Genomic DNA, 14,709 nt, shown 5'->3' on the forward strand with positions numbered 1-14,709 from the left:
ATTCCATTTTATTCTTCCAGCCTTCAAAAGAAACAATTCATAATTCCAGGTAAATATAAATATAATCATTCCATTTTTGTTGTCTAGAGCCTTTAAAGTCTTGAAGATGACATCATTTTATTTTTTTCTGTGTTTTCAAAGAATAAGAAGCAGCATCCTCAAAATGTAGATAGAAGAAGAAAAAATCTGGGGCCAACAGCTCAAAACTTATTCAGCTAGAGCAAGATTTCTGCAAGTAGAGACACAAATACAATAATCTGCCATCTGCACTTCAGTTTAACGAATAGCTTACCAGTATTCAAATGTCATTTCCCTCAAACGGCCTTCAAGCTTCTGGAAAACGTTGGTTTTCTCAAAATCTTGTTTATTGTGAGTGGGCTCAATAAAATTTGCTTCCAGAATACCTAATAGAAACCAAGTCACTCAGCACCTACTCACTGCTATTTGGAGAAAGAAAAAGAGACCACCTTGAAAATAAAACCATCCAAGTGTAACAAGTGCTTCAGAGGTTTCTCACCTACAACCCCTCTACCTCTGCTGTCACTGTAGCTTACAACATGCCAATACGGCTGCAAAGAAATACATTAACACAAGGAAGTAAGAAGCAAGTCACTGCCAGCTGAAAACATATCAGTGTAACATCACACACACACATACAGTATATATATTTGCATTCTCTGCCAGATGTTTTTGCGCGCAAGTATGAAGTTGTTGGTTAAGCTATTGTCAAGATATTAACTAATATTGTTTAATCAGGAAAAATATTTCTCTTTTCTACTAAGTATTCATCCTCCACCAGCTTGTCTCTAGCAAAACAGTGTCAGAACAGACCCAAGCCGGCGAAACACTCCAACATGCCTGAAACATGATTACCTCTTTCTCTCTCTCTCTCCCTCTCTATCTGTCATATTTCCGCGAAGTCACATTTCTCTGTTCCTATCATATTGGTTAGCAGAAGCAGAAGTGAATACTGAATATTGAAGCAACAATCGATATTTGGGTGGAGAACAATGCCAGGGCATGTAAACTTTAATTATCTATATTTGTTGTTTCCTTCGTTAAATAAAGCATGTAAGGACCACAAGTTTCAATGTGAAGTTTCTGCGCATCGATATTATGTGACATTTATTGATGATTATGCTCGTTGTATTTGGGTTTATTTATTGAAAAAGAAATCTGAAGTGCTTTTATTTACCCAGTTTCTTCAAATGATCAAGACCCAGTATAACACTGTTGTCTGTAATATTGGTTATAATAATGGGCGTGAATATGTTTCGAATGAGTTCCGGACTGAACTTGATTAAAAGGGAATTTTACATAAACTCAATTGCCCCTACACTCCTTAACAAAATGGCGTGGCCAAACGCAAAAACCGTCATCTTATGTCTGTGGTCCGATGTCTTTTGAGTGATATGCGTGTGCCTAAATTATATTGGCATATGGCTGTTCTTATAGCTGTTTTTCTGATTAATCATACTCCCAATCGAGTTTTGGGTGGTAAGGCCCCACTTCAGATTCTCTAGCTTGATTATACCTTGTTTCACCTTCCGCCTCGTGTTTTCGACTGTACTTGTTTTATTCATAATCGTAGTCCTTCTCGTCATAAACTTGATGATAAATCTATTAGGCGTATTTTCTTGGGGTTTTCTGCTATGTCAAAGGGCTATCGTTGTTATGATCCTGTGGCCAAACATATGTACCATTTTGTTAATGTGACATTTCATGAAACTGTTCCTTTTTATAGTACTAATTCTGTGGTACAAGATTCTCTCTTGTGGCCTGGAGAAGGAGATCTCTCTTATTGCCCATCCTGTTCTTATATTTGAAAATCACGTTGTCCTGAAATCTCCTTCTCCACCCATGTGGGGTTCCCCTCTACCTTTGCAAGTCTACTCTCATTGCCATCGCACTTAACCTCCCCTACCAGAATCATCTTTCGAACCGGGTCCAGGTAACTCTCCTTCTCCCGTGGCTCTTACCATTCACGAGTATGCATCCCGTTATCCTACCTGTGTTTGTCACCCTCTTAATTGGTATGGTTTCTCTAGTAGCACTAACCACCCTATTTTCCAGTATGTCTCCTATGATGGTCTTTCAGGTGCATATATATCCTTCCTGGGCAAGATTGGGTCCGTTTCTATTCATCGATCAGTATCAGAGGCCCTCCAGGATACCAATTGGGTGTCTGTTGTGACAACAGAAATGGATGCTTTAAAGCGTAATAATACATGGGAACTTGTTGCTTTACCTGGGAAGAAAACGGTTGGCTGCAAATGAGTCTTTAGTGTGAAGTACTTAGCTGATGGTTCTATTGATCGGTATAAGGCTCGGTTGGTGGCGAAAGGCTTCACTCAGATTCCGAGCAAAAACTTTGGTGCTACCTTTGCTCCTGTGGCAAAGTTGACGTTTGTGCACTGCTTGTCTCCTTGGCTACTGCCCATTCTTGGCCTCTGCATCAGTTAGATGTCTTAATGGAGGCTTACTTGAGACTATATATATGGATCCACCCCCTGGATTTCGGGCTAAGGGGGAGTATGCTAGGAAAATATGTCGATTGCGGAAGTCTCTTTATAGTTTGAAGCAATCTCCTAGAGCATGGTTCAGTCATTTCAATGATGTTCTATCCATGGGCTTTGTGCGCTGCCTCTCAGACCATACTTGCTTTATTCAACATCACTATGATGGTCGCTGCATCATGTTATTAATATATATGGATGATATCATTATCATAGGCGATGATGCTTCAGGGATTGCCCAGGCGAAACTTCATCTTCAAAAGTCCTTTGATGTGAAGGACTTAGGTCCCCTTCGATATTTTCTTGAAATTGAGGTTGCTAGATCCCGTCGTGGAGTTTCCTTATCTCAAAGGAAATATGTTTTAGATCTTCTTCAAGATACTGGCATGCTTGGGTGTCGACCCGCTACCACTTCTATCGACCCTAATCCCAAACTCTCTATTCAGTCAGGGGAATTACTTCCAGATCCATCCGTGTATCAACATTTGGTAAGTCGTCTTATCTACTTGACTAACACAAGGCCCGATTTGACCTTTGTTGTTAGTCAATTCATGCATGCCCCATGCTCAGCTCACATGGATGTAGTCTACCATATTTTGAGGTATCTTAAATCGGCCCTGGCCTTGGTCTGTTCTATGAGTCAGGAAATCAGTCCAAGACTCTTACTTTATTGATGCAGACTATGCTCGATGTAAGACAGATAGATGGTCTACCTCTGTCTTCTGTACTTTCTATGGTAATCATCTCATATCATGGAAGAGTAAGAAGCAAGTTGTTGTCTCCAGATCTTCTGCTGAAGCTACGTACCCAGCTATGGCTCAAGGTACTTGTGAACTCCTGGCTTCAATCAATTTTGGAAGAGTTGAGTCTTGTAAAGAAAGGTTCTTAAAGGTTGTTTTGTGACAATAAATCAGCCATTATGCTTGCTTCTGATTCTGTGTTACATGAAAGGTAGAAACATATTGAGGTAGACATTCACTTCATTCGAGAGAAGGTTCGATCAGGTATCATTAATCCTATTTTTGTTCCCTCTCCAGAACAGACTGCAGATGTGTTCACAAAGTCAGTTGGGCCTTCTCTTCTTCAGTCTTCCATAGTTAAGCTGGGCTTGGTCAACATATTTGCTCCAGCTTGAGGGTGAGTGTTGGAAATCATATCTATAGATTGACTCGATGATTGTGGCAGATTTATTAGGTCTTCATTATAGGCTTTTGTTTAGGGATTTGATTTTTATTCTCTTTCCATATTTGTAATTTTTCACTTGTACATAATGATAGTTAGGCTCTCAAATTGAGTATGCTAATTTTACCAAATCACTTTTGTATATAAGTAAACTGTGAAAGCCCAATAAAGGGGCTGAAGAACAAAATTGAACGCTAACAAGCCAAGAACTAGAAAACCCCAAGCCTGAAACCCAATTCAAACCCATAGGATGCCCCAAACAGCCGATAGAAACGACAACTCATTCTGATGGATGCAACAACGCAAGGCAAAGGAACCCTTGTTGTTGCCAGGGGCTTATTTGTTATTACTTACACAATGTTGGGTGCTTATGTGTAATTTCTGAAACTTGTTAGTATAAACAGAATGTAGTGGAAGGATGAAAGTATTCTTTCAGTCTTTCTCACTTTCCCCATCTCTGTCTCTTATTCTTTCCTCTTTCTTCTCTTCTTCTTCATCTGCTTCTACTTTACTATTATTTTGATTCACTCTTAAAGTCAACTTAGTAACAGAGCATGGTTTGTAAAGCTCCAGGGTGTGTAATTGAAACCGTAAGAAAAATTCGTGTAAACCTTCGTGGGTGTGAAGGGTTTTGAAGAAATTCCAAGATGGGATTTGTTTGCACGGAAGTAGTGTTTGGGTGTCAAGGGTTTTGGACCTATTTTTAATTAATTACAATCTCGATCAGGGTTTTTTTCTTGTTCGCGTGGTTCTGCAACAATGACTTTTTCTTCGTCGTTCGCAATTCTGGTATGGTCTACTTTGTTGCTTTCTAGGATTTGTGTGGTGACTATGTGGTCGCTTTTTTATGCACCTCAGAAGACGATAATCTCTCTAGTTGCAATTGTTTGTGTGTTAGAGAGGTTTTCTACATATGTTGTTTTGTTTCTGAGGAGTGTATACCCAAAAACTGTTTAATTAAATGCCTGGCTCTAAGTGTGACTCCAATGTTGGGAGGTAGTAATGATCACCATCCAAGCCTTTGTATTACGACTGTTAGGCTGGATAAGACAAACTATATGGAGTGAGCTCAATCTGCTCGTATGCATATCACTGGTCGTAGGATGATCAATCATATCGAAGGAATTGCCACATATCCCTCCAAGAGTCATTCTGAATTCAAAGAGTGGAGTACAAATAATGCACTAGCTATGACGTGGTTGTTGCAGTCAATGCAGCCACATATGAGCAAGGGGTTTCTATTTGTGAAAACAGCTAAAGAGCTATGGAAGGATGTGGAAGAGATGTATTCCTCAATTGGTAATTTTGCAAAACTGTATGAGCTCCAACAAGACATTTTGAGATTCAAGCTGGAAGACCAAACTCTTACTACATATTATCCCACTCTACGTGGTAAATGGGAAGAGTTAGATCACTACCAAGATTACATACCTGTGTGTGTAGCTGATGTTAAAGCAGTTCGGGCTATTGTAGAAAGAAATTGAATCTATGAGTTCTTGGGTGGTCTGCATCCGAAATACGAGTATGTCAGGGTACAAGTGTTAGGCAGGCATCCAACTCCTACTTTTGTTAGAGAAGTGTTTTCGTATCTCTAAACTGAGGAAAGTAGAATGAAGGTTATCTCTACACCTGTATATAACAATAGAACAAACCCAACCCTCCAAAAGGAGGGAAACAGGCTGATAAGAGGACAAGTTGAGGTGTGATCATTGTGGGAGTACACGCTATACTAGGCAAATATGCTGGAATCTACACGGTCACCGTACTCTAGCTCCTGCTCCTGCTCCTGCAAATGCTAGGCCAAGGCCTAGTCCATTTAGGGGGTTATCTACGGCACATGTTGCAACACATGAGATTGCTACTACTAGTCATGCCTTCTCAGGGCCACCGAGTACTTTGTCCGGGGTTGAAGTTGATGCCCTTCGACATCTACTAGCTCAAAATGCCTCCACTTCCACCTCTAACTTTGCTCAAACATGTACCTCTTATTCAGCACATCAGGTTTCCACATTATCTAATGGGCCACATGAATCATTAATTCAGGAGTCACTGATCACATGACTGGTATGGCATTTGATTTCTCTTCGTACAGTTTATGTTTTGGTAAGGATAAGGTTAGAGTGGTTGATGGAACCTTCACCTCCATTATGGGGAAGGGCATTGTTTCTGCCTCTCCTAATCTTACATTATCCTCTGTTCTTCATGTCCCAAAGTTTACCAATAACCTTCTTTCCATCAATCACATTACAAAAGGATTGAATTGTAATGTAACCTTTTTTCATCTCACTGCGTGTTTCAAGAATTGGACACAGGGAAGACGATTGGGAGTGGACGTGAGGGCAATGGCTTGTATTTGTTGAACGCAAGGCCAACTTCTTATTATGTTGCAAATCAATCTAGTGCTAAGAATAGTAATGTCAATAAAGATCTGTTAATCCGATGGAATAATAAACTAGATCATTTACCTATTCCTGTTTTGAAGCATGTGCTTCTCCAGCTTGCTTCTATTAAATTTTTTGAGTTAAATTGTGAAACATGTGTTCTTGCCAAACAATGTTGTGTTTCTTATCCTACTAGTATTAATGAAAGTACAACTCCTTTGCAGCTTGTTCATTCTGATGTGTGGGGTCTTGAATCTACTACTTTTTTACTTGGTTTTCGCTACTTCGTTGTGTTTGTTGATGACTTTAGTCGTTATACTTGGCTTTATCTTATGAAAACCAAAGATAAAGTTCATTCCATTTTCAAAACCTTTCATAAGATGATATGTACTCAGTTTGGTTGAACCCTAAAAATCCTTCGATCTGATAATGTAGGTTGTTTATGTATTGTGGTATTGCCTCCTTTTTGGCTGACTACGGGATTGTCCATCAAACCTCCTGTGCTGATACACCACAACAGAACGGTGTACCAAAAAGAAAACATCATCTTATTACGGAGGTAACCCGTTCTCTTCTAATTGGGATGGGAGTGCCTAAAAGTTATTGAGCTGATGCAACCTTAACCGCAACATACCTTATCAATCACATGCCTTCTAGGGTTCTCGGCTATCAATCCCCCTTCTTTGTCTTACACTGTCACACTGCCTTGTTTACTATCCCTGCGAAAGTGTTTGGTTGTGTTTGTTATTGTTGAAAAAGAGATATTCGGTTTTAATAAGACCAGATTTTAGGGAATATGATAGGTGCGTAAATATAGATAGTTAATGACTAAGATTAGGAATTTCTGCTAGTGTACAGCCTGTAGCTTCTATTAGTTTACAGCCTGTAATTACAGCATATAGCTTGCTGTTACAGCCTGTAGTCAGCTTGTAGTTTCCTTTTGTTAGCCCCTTGTATTTCCTATTTAACTAAAGCATTGTAAACCATTCAAAGTACGGCAATATACAGATTCTTTTCAATCTTGAAATCGCCTATTTGGTATCAGAGCATCTTACCGATTCTTCTGGAAAAAAAAACACCTAGCCATCTCTTTTTTTTCTCTCTTCCAAACAACCCTAATCACCATGTCTGATGATGTACCTGAGTCCAAGACCAAGACCTTTAAGTCCCAAGTCCAAAACTCTCAAACACACTCAGTCCAGATTACCACAATTCGACTAAATGGTGAAAACTTCCTTCGCTGGTCCCAGTCCATGCGGATGTACATCCGAGGCAGAGGCAAAATCGGCTACCTGACAGGAGAAAAGAAGGAACCGAAACCTGAAGATCCATCCTACTCGACCTGGGATGCAGAGAATTCGATGGTGATGACCTGGTTGGTGAATTCTATGGAGAAGGACATCAATTCTAATTATATGTGTTACCACACAGCAAAAGAACTCCGGGACAATGTCAACCAGATGTATTCAGACCTGGGAAGTCAGTCTCAAGTCTATGAACTAACGCTGAAACTCGGAGAGATCCGTCAAGGAGATAACAGTGTTACAAAATATTTCAACTCTCTAAAACGTTTGTGGCAGGACCTTGATTTGTTCAGCGATTATGAGTGGAAATCACCTGAAGATTGCAACAATTACAAAAAGAAGGTGGAAGACAACCGCATCTTCAAGTTTCTCATTGGACTCAATGTCGAGTTTGATGAAGTGAGAGGCAGAATAATTGGACGACAGCCCCTGTCTTTAATCGGTGAAGTCTTCTCCGAGGTTCGAAGAGAGGAAAGTCGCAGGTTGGTCATGCTTGGAAAAAAGTTATCAAATGGTGTTGTTGAGACCTCTGCCCTGGTCGCATCTGAAGCGAATATTGGCAGGAAACATAATGAAAAGCCCCGTCTTTGGTGTGACCACTGCAACAAGCCTCGCCATACCCGTGAAACCTGCTGGAAAATTCATGGTAAACCAGCGAATTGGAAGAGTAAGCAGGAAGGAAGATTCAACCAGGAAGGCAGATTCAACCGAGCCCCATCAGCTCATGAAGCCGAGGCATTTCCCTTCAGCAAAGAACAGATGGATCATCTTCTAAAATTATTGAAATTCAATTCCTCGTCTGGTACTCCTAATGCTTCTCTTGCTCAAACAGGTAACAACCCGAAGGCCTTATCTTGTCGTTCAAATTCCAGTGTTACCCCATGGATCATTGATTCAGGGGCTTCTGACCATATGACAAGTTTTTCTCATTTATTTCAAACTTATTCACCATGTTTTGGCTCAGAAAAAATTAGAATAGCTGATCGTTCGTATTCTCCTATTGCAGGCAAAGGTTTGGTAAAACTTTAAAAAATTATTGATCTTGAGTCTGTCCTTCATGTCCCTAAGCTTGCTTGTAACCTTTTATCAGTTGCTAAATTGTCCAAAGACTCTAATTGTCGTGTTATCTTTTTTGAATCCTATTGTGAATTTCAGGACCAGAGCTTGGGGAAGACGATTGGCAGTGCTAAGATGATAGATGGGAAGAACTAGTTCTATGAGCTCAGACTGAACCAAGTGCTCTCTGGCATAGATAGATATAAAATCAATTCGTAAGAGGCTAACTTTGTTAGACCATTCGGAAGATATAAAACCATCCATTCATCATCAACAATTTATGGATCGTGACACATTTCTTCGGAAATCTTTCTAAAGAGGCTAACTTGGTTAGAACTCGTGAGTCGCTTACTAGCCATTCATCGTAGTAATGTGGGTTGTCGTTGACCTGTAAAAACATGCTATGTATTCAGTTAAACATGCTTCCCTTTGCTTATAATAAGAAGAAAAAAGATATGTGGAAATTTTCTGAAAGTAGAAGAAGGAACGAGAGAGAGTTTGTCGTGGCAGAGATGCGGCCGGAGTCCACTACTCCGACCAGTCACCGGAGTCATTAACTCCGGTGAAATCCTTTGTCATTTTTCTTTTTGTTTCCCTTTTCTCTGTCGGCTGTGTGTTTTCGGTTTCTGTTGCGTGGATTTGCTAATGAAAGTGCTGGAGAGTCAGAGGCAGTCTTATTTGGAGGTTGCTCGTTTACCTCGTCTGGACCTAAAAGGAGAGGTGGAACGGATTCCTTCCTCGAGGGATCATGTGTTCAGAGTGGACACTCGCAGTTCTTCCTCTCGAGAACGTGTTCTTAGGGCTTGTCTGGTTAGGAGATTCGATAGAGAGGTGGGGTCTTTGGAGGACATTGAAGATTGGGCTACGAAGACTTGGTTGATTTCGGGAGGAGTTAGGGTGAATTCTTTGCCGGACGGACTTTTGTTGTTCCGGTTCCCGTCGGTGTTGGAGGCTCATAAGGTGCTGGATTGGGGCAAGAAATCTTGGGGTGAGGCTCAACTCCTTATTGACCCCTGGTACTTTAGGGTTGGGTGTTCTGGTTCGAGATTGAGGCACAATTTCCGGCGAGTCATTCTGTTTGGTCTGCCGCTGCACCTTTGGTGTCAGAAGCTCTTCGTTGCCATTGGTGACGCATGTGGCGGGTTAAGAGATGTGGAGGCCTTCGAAATGAGTGATACGGAAAGAATTGTGATCACTGTGGCTGGGGGTGGAGTGATTCCGGCGAGTGTGGTTGTGGAGGATGGAAGATGGGCGTTTAGAATCTCGCTTTCTGAAGAGATCGATCCGATAATGGTCCCGCTGACTGGGACATGTTCCGGATAAGGTAATTTGGGATCACCGGAGGCGTTGGCTTGCATCTCTCGTTCGGTTTACAGTCATGGAGGTGGGGATGGAGCTAAGCCGGTTTTCCATCAGAGGGAGATGCAGAGTAACCAGACCCAAGGTCAGGGACGTGTGAACAGCCACGCGCCCAAGGCACGTGGAATTGGGAAGGCTTCGTCTGGGACACGTGGTTGGAGGAGAAAGGATGACAGCTACCCTCCCTCGTGCCGAGTCACGTGCTACTCTTGATATTTTAAATTCATCTTCTTTTGGGCCGGGTGGTGTTGGGCCTAGATTTCGTGGGACTCATGCAGCGGGTTCAAAAGCCACTGGGAAGGATTCTTTTGCGTGGGGTGGGCCTAGGTCATCCATTGGGCCGAGGCGGGTCATTAAGTCCGTTAAACGGGATGGACGATCTAAGCAATCTGGGCCTCTTTGTTCCTCTGGACCGGTTCAGGTGAAGACAAGAGTGGATAAAGGAAGGTTGGTTAAATGGGGCCCAAACAACCATCTCTCAATTTCCTTCCACAGTGGGCAGCCCATTGCATCCTTAGAAGCAGGTCAAAGTCATGGCATTCCAGAACTTGACTTGGTTTCGTCACAGAGAGTTTCGACCTCACGTGTTTGGTCGAGAAAGGAGAAGGCGAATTGGGTGAAGGTGAGTTCGAAGGTGTCAAAAGGGGCTGGGGCTAGCTCAAAGAATTTCCGGCATGGGTCGTGCTGTCAGAATCGACTATTGGGTAACAGATTTGAAATTCTTCAATCTGGTTTTTTGGGAGATGACGAGAAAGGTGAATGTGTCTCTATTAAGAAGGATGTTCCATCTCGGAGTTTGCCGATTATTCCCAGTAAGAAATGGACTAGGAAGGACAAACAGAAATGGGTGGCCCGTAAGGTGTCTCATTCGTGCCCAGGTATGTCGAGTTCCTTTCATGCCCGGAAACCTGCATCTTCTTCTATTTCTGCTTCTACTCCCTCTTGCGAGTTGAATAGGAAAGGGGGTAAGATTGTTGCTGGGAGGCATCATTTGCTTTCACCTGTTGTTGAGGCTGAATTGGTGGAAGGGATGATCTCTACGGTTGGCTCGGAGTTTGGGACTGTTGGGCTGTCAGAAAGGGATGGGACGGTTTGCTTGTCTGGTGACAGGGAGGTGGATAGACACTCTGTAGTGATCGCCGAGACTTGTTCAGAATTTTCCTCAGCCTCTAGGTTTGACTCTTCAGGGGAGGAGATGGGTAGGGAGGCTAAGCTCCGTTTGGGTGGATCGGAAGGGGTGTGTTCTTCTTTTAAGGGTGATACAGTGGCTTGTCTGAAGGATCCTGTGCCTGATGTGGTGACTGTTTGCGTGGGTAAAGATATCCGCATCTCCCTCAGCGAGGAATCAGCTTCTCTTTTGGTGAAGGAGCTGCAGAAGCACAGATTCTCGATCGATGACCATTCTGTTGACTGTAACTCAGTCCCGGTCACACAGAGTGATGTGTTGGATTTTAGAGAGGACTGGTTATCATCTGTGGATGAAGCTGTGGAGGCCAAGGGAGGTATGGCTGATGGGAGCAGAATGGATCAGGGGAGTTCTCTGGATATGATTTTGTGGGAGGAGGAGGGTTTTGCTAATTTGGGGGTGGTGGACCCTTTGGCTGTAGTTCATCCAGAGGAGATGGGCAGCAACGTGTGTAGGCAGGAAGGTGAGGACACTGGATTGGATTGGGTTAAGGCTAACATTGGGGCTACTTGTGATCTACTGGGGGTCTCATGTAAAGGAAAGCGTGATCAAGCCTTAGCAATCCTTCAGGCCACGGCAGAGGGGAGAGAAGGGGAGATGATTCAATTTTCCAGAAGGAGGAGTAGGAAGAAGAAGAACCTGACTCCGGGAAAAGGGGAAAGGGAGCTTAGAAATTTGTGCTGTGATGTGAATTATGACAGGGTGAGTGGGGGGGAGAAGGAGAGGGGTAATGCTAAGGAAGGAGGGAGGGGTAGGGGGGTGAAGGGGATGATTGTTTCCTCATGAAGTTTCGAATTTTATCTTGGAATATCCGCGGTCTGAACGATCCAGGCAAGCGCAAGGTGGTGAAGATGGCAGTGAGGAAATGGGGGGTGCACTTGGTGTGTCTTCAAGAAACAAAGATTGATTCTTTGTCTGATCGGGTGGTGAAAGGTCTGTGGGCAACTGCTTTGTTGAATGGGAGGCGTTGGATGCTGCTGGGACTTCAGGAGGTGTTCTTATTATGTGGGATAGGAGATGGCTGACTAAAGTTGATGTTTGCAGAGGGAGATTTTCCTTATCTTGTGCTTTTGTGACGGAGAAGGATGGCTTCACTTGGGGTTTTTCTGGGGTGTATGGGCCGGTTGATGATGTTGAGAGGGATGGTTTGTGGGAGGAGTTGAGTGGGGTGAAGGGGAGGTGGTCTCTTCTTTGGTGTATGGCAGGTGACTTTAATGTGGTTAGATCTCCGGCGGAGAGGTCTACAGTTGGCCCATGGACCCAGGCTATGATGCACTTTTCTGATTTTATTGATGGCCACCAGCTTATTGATCTCCCCCTTGAGGGAGCTTCCTTTACTTGGTCCAGCGGAAGGGAAGAAATTCCCGGATGTTGTTCAGGCAGTTTTGGCTAGGGTGACGTCAGATCACATTCCTTTGGTTTTGGATTGTGGAGGTTTGAGACCTCGCAGTACTCCTTTCAGATTTGAGAACATGTGGCTTCGTGCGGTTAACTTCCAGGAACTTGTCCATTCTTGGTGGGAGGAGAATCTGGTGGTGGGTACATCGAGCCATATCCTTGCCGGAAAGCTTCGGATCTTGAAAAGAAATCTTAAAAGGTGGAATAAGGAGGTATTTGGGAGCTTGGTGTGGAGGAAGAATAGGGCTTTGGCTGATATTGCGAAGATTGATCGATTGGAAGGGGAGGGTGCTATTTCGGAATCTCAACGCAGAAGAAGAGCAGCTTGCCAGGCAGAATGTGTGGAGATTGCTCTTTTGGAGGAAATCTCGTGGCGTCAGAAATCTCGGGCATTATGGCTCAAAGAGGGGGATCGTAATACGAAGTTTTTTCACAGAACTGCTAATGCTAATAGGAGGAGTAATCATATTGGGCGGATGTGTGTGGATGGTGCAGTTTTGTCTTCAGAAGAGGAGGTGCGAAGTGCTATTGTCTCTTTCTATCAAGGACTTTATTCTGAGCCTCTTCGTTGGAGACCTCGTCTAAATGGTCTTCACTTCGATTCTATTTCTGCCTTGGAGAGAGATGGGCTGGAAAATCCTTTTTCGGAGGAGGAAGTGCTGAAGGCTTTAAAGAGTTGCAATGGTGGTAAGGCTCCAGGTCCAGATGGTTTCACGATGAGATTTTTGCTGGAAAGCTGGGAGGTGGTCCGATATGAGGTTATGGGCACTTTTCATGAGTTTCATTCCACGGGGCGATTTGAGAAATCGCTTAATGCATCTTTTATTGCCCTTATTCCTAAAAAGGGTGGTGCTTCTAATATCAAGGATTTTAGACCCATTAGTCTGATCGGGTGCATTTACAAGATCATTGCAAAAGTCCTTGCCTTTAGATTGAGGGAGGTCCTGGATGGAGTTATCTCTGAGTCTCAGAATGCTTTCGTTGGGGGTAGACAGATTCTGGATTCCGCTCTTATTGCTAGCGAATGTGTGGATTCTAGACTTCGTAGTGGGACTCCTGGTGTTCTGTGCAAGCTGGATATTGAGAAAGCCTATGATCATGTTTGCTGGAATTTCCTGTTCTATCTGTTGGAGAGGATGGGTTTTGGTGAGAGATGGAGGAAGTGGATTGTTTCTTGTGTTTCCACTGTCAGGTTTTCGGTGTTGGTGAATGGCTCTCCTTCGGGATTCTTTGGCAGTTCTCGTGGGTTGAGACAGGTGGACCCTCTCTCCCCTTTTCTTTTTATTATTGTTAAGGAGGCCCTTAGCAGGCTGATGAGAAGGGCGGTGGATTTGGGTTTTCTTAGGGGTTTCAAGATTGGCCCTGAATCAGTTCAGCAGTTGGAGATCTCTCATTTACTTTTTGCGGATGACACTATTGTTTTTTGTGAGGCTGATATTTCCCAGTTGAGGTATCTGCGATGTGTCTTGGTTTGCTTCCAGGCTGTTTCTGGTTTGAAAGTTAACGTGGGAAAGAGTGTGATTGTTCCTGTGGGGGAAGTTCAGGAGGTGGACACTCTGGCTGCTGTTCTAGGATGTGGGACGCAACGCTTTCCCATCTCGTACTTGGGTTTGCCGCTGGGGGACTCGGCTAGGAGGGTGGGAAGTTGGAACCCGGTGATTGAGCGGGTCGAGAGAAGATTAGCGGGTTGGAAAAAACAATATCTGTCAAAGGGCGGTAAAGTTACGTTAGTGAAGAGCACTTTGTCAAGCCTTCCAACATACTTTCTTTCGCTTTTTCGTATTCCAACCGCTATTGTTGGAAGAATAGAAATGCTCCAACGTAATTTCCTTTGGGGGGGTCGCGGAGAAGAGTTCAAGTATCATCTTGTCAAATGGGAACAGGTTTGCAGGCCTATTCGGTTAGGAGGGCTTGGAATTAGGAGATTGGCCACTTTCAATTGTGCTCTTCTTGGTAAGTGGCTTTGGAGATTTGGTAAGGAAAGACATAGATTATGGAGAAAGGTTATCTCATGTCGCTTTGGGGAGGAGAGAGGAGGGTGGTCAGCTGGATCAGTCAGGTCTGTTGGCGGAGTGGGGGTGTGGAGGGCCATTGGTAAGGGGTGGGATGCCTTTTCCAAACATATTAGATTCAGAGTTCGGGATGGAAGAACTATCCAGTTTTGGGAGGATCCATGGTGTGATGATAGGCCTTTGGCCCTTTTGTTTCCCAGGCTTTTTAGGATTGCTGTTGACAAACATGCAATGGTTGCTGACTATTATCGCCTTGATAGTGGAAGGTTGTCTTGGGATGTGCGTTTCCGGCAAGCTTTTCAGGATTGGGAGCTG

At 43.4% G+C, this 14,709-nt stretch overlaps 1 pseudogene; it reads right to left on the reverse strand.

Annotated features, from left to right (window-relative positions):
• Positions 1–14,709, reverse strand: part of LOC132282464 (protein MICRORCHIDIA 6-like) — a 46,477-nt pseudogene that overhangs the window by 5,106 nt on the left and 26,662 nt on the right.

Source organism: Cornus florida, unplaced genomic scaffold (genome assembly GCF_030987335.1).
Source record: "Cornus florida cultivar Cherokee Brave unplaced genomic scaffold, ASM3098733v1 CherokeeBrave_3.0.0_Hap2_Chr11, whole genome shotgun sequence".
In the NCBI taxonomy this organism is placed as follows: domain Eukaryota; kingdom Viridiplantae; phylum Streptophyta; class Magnoliopsida; order Cornales; family Cornaceae; genus Cornus; species Cornus florida.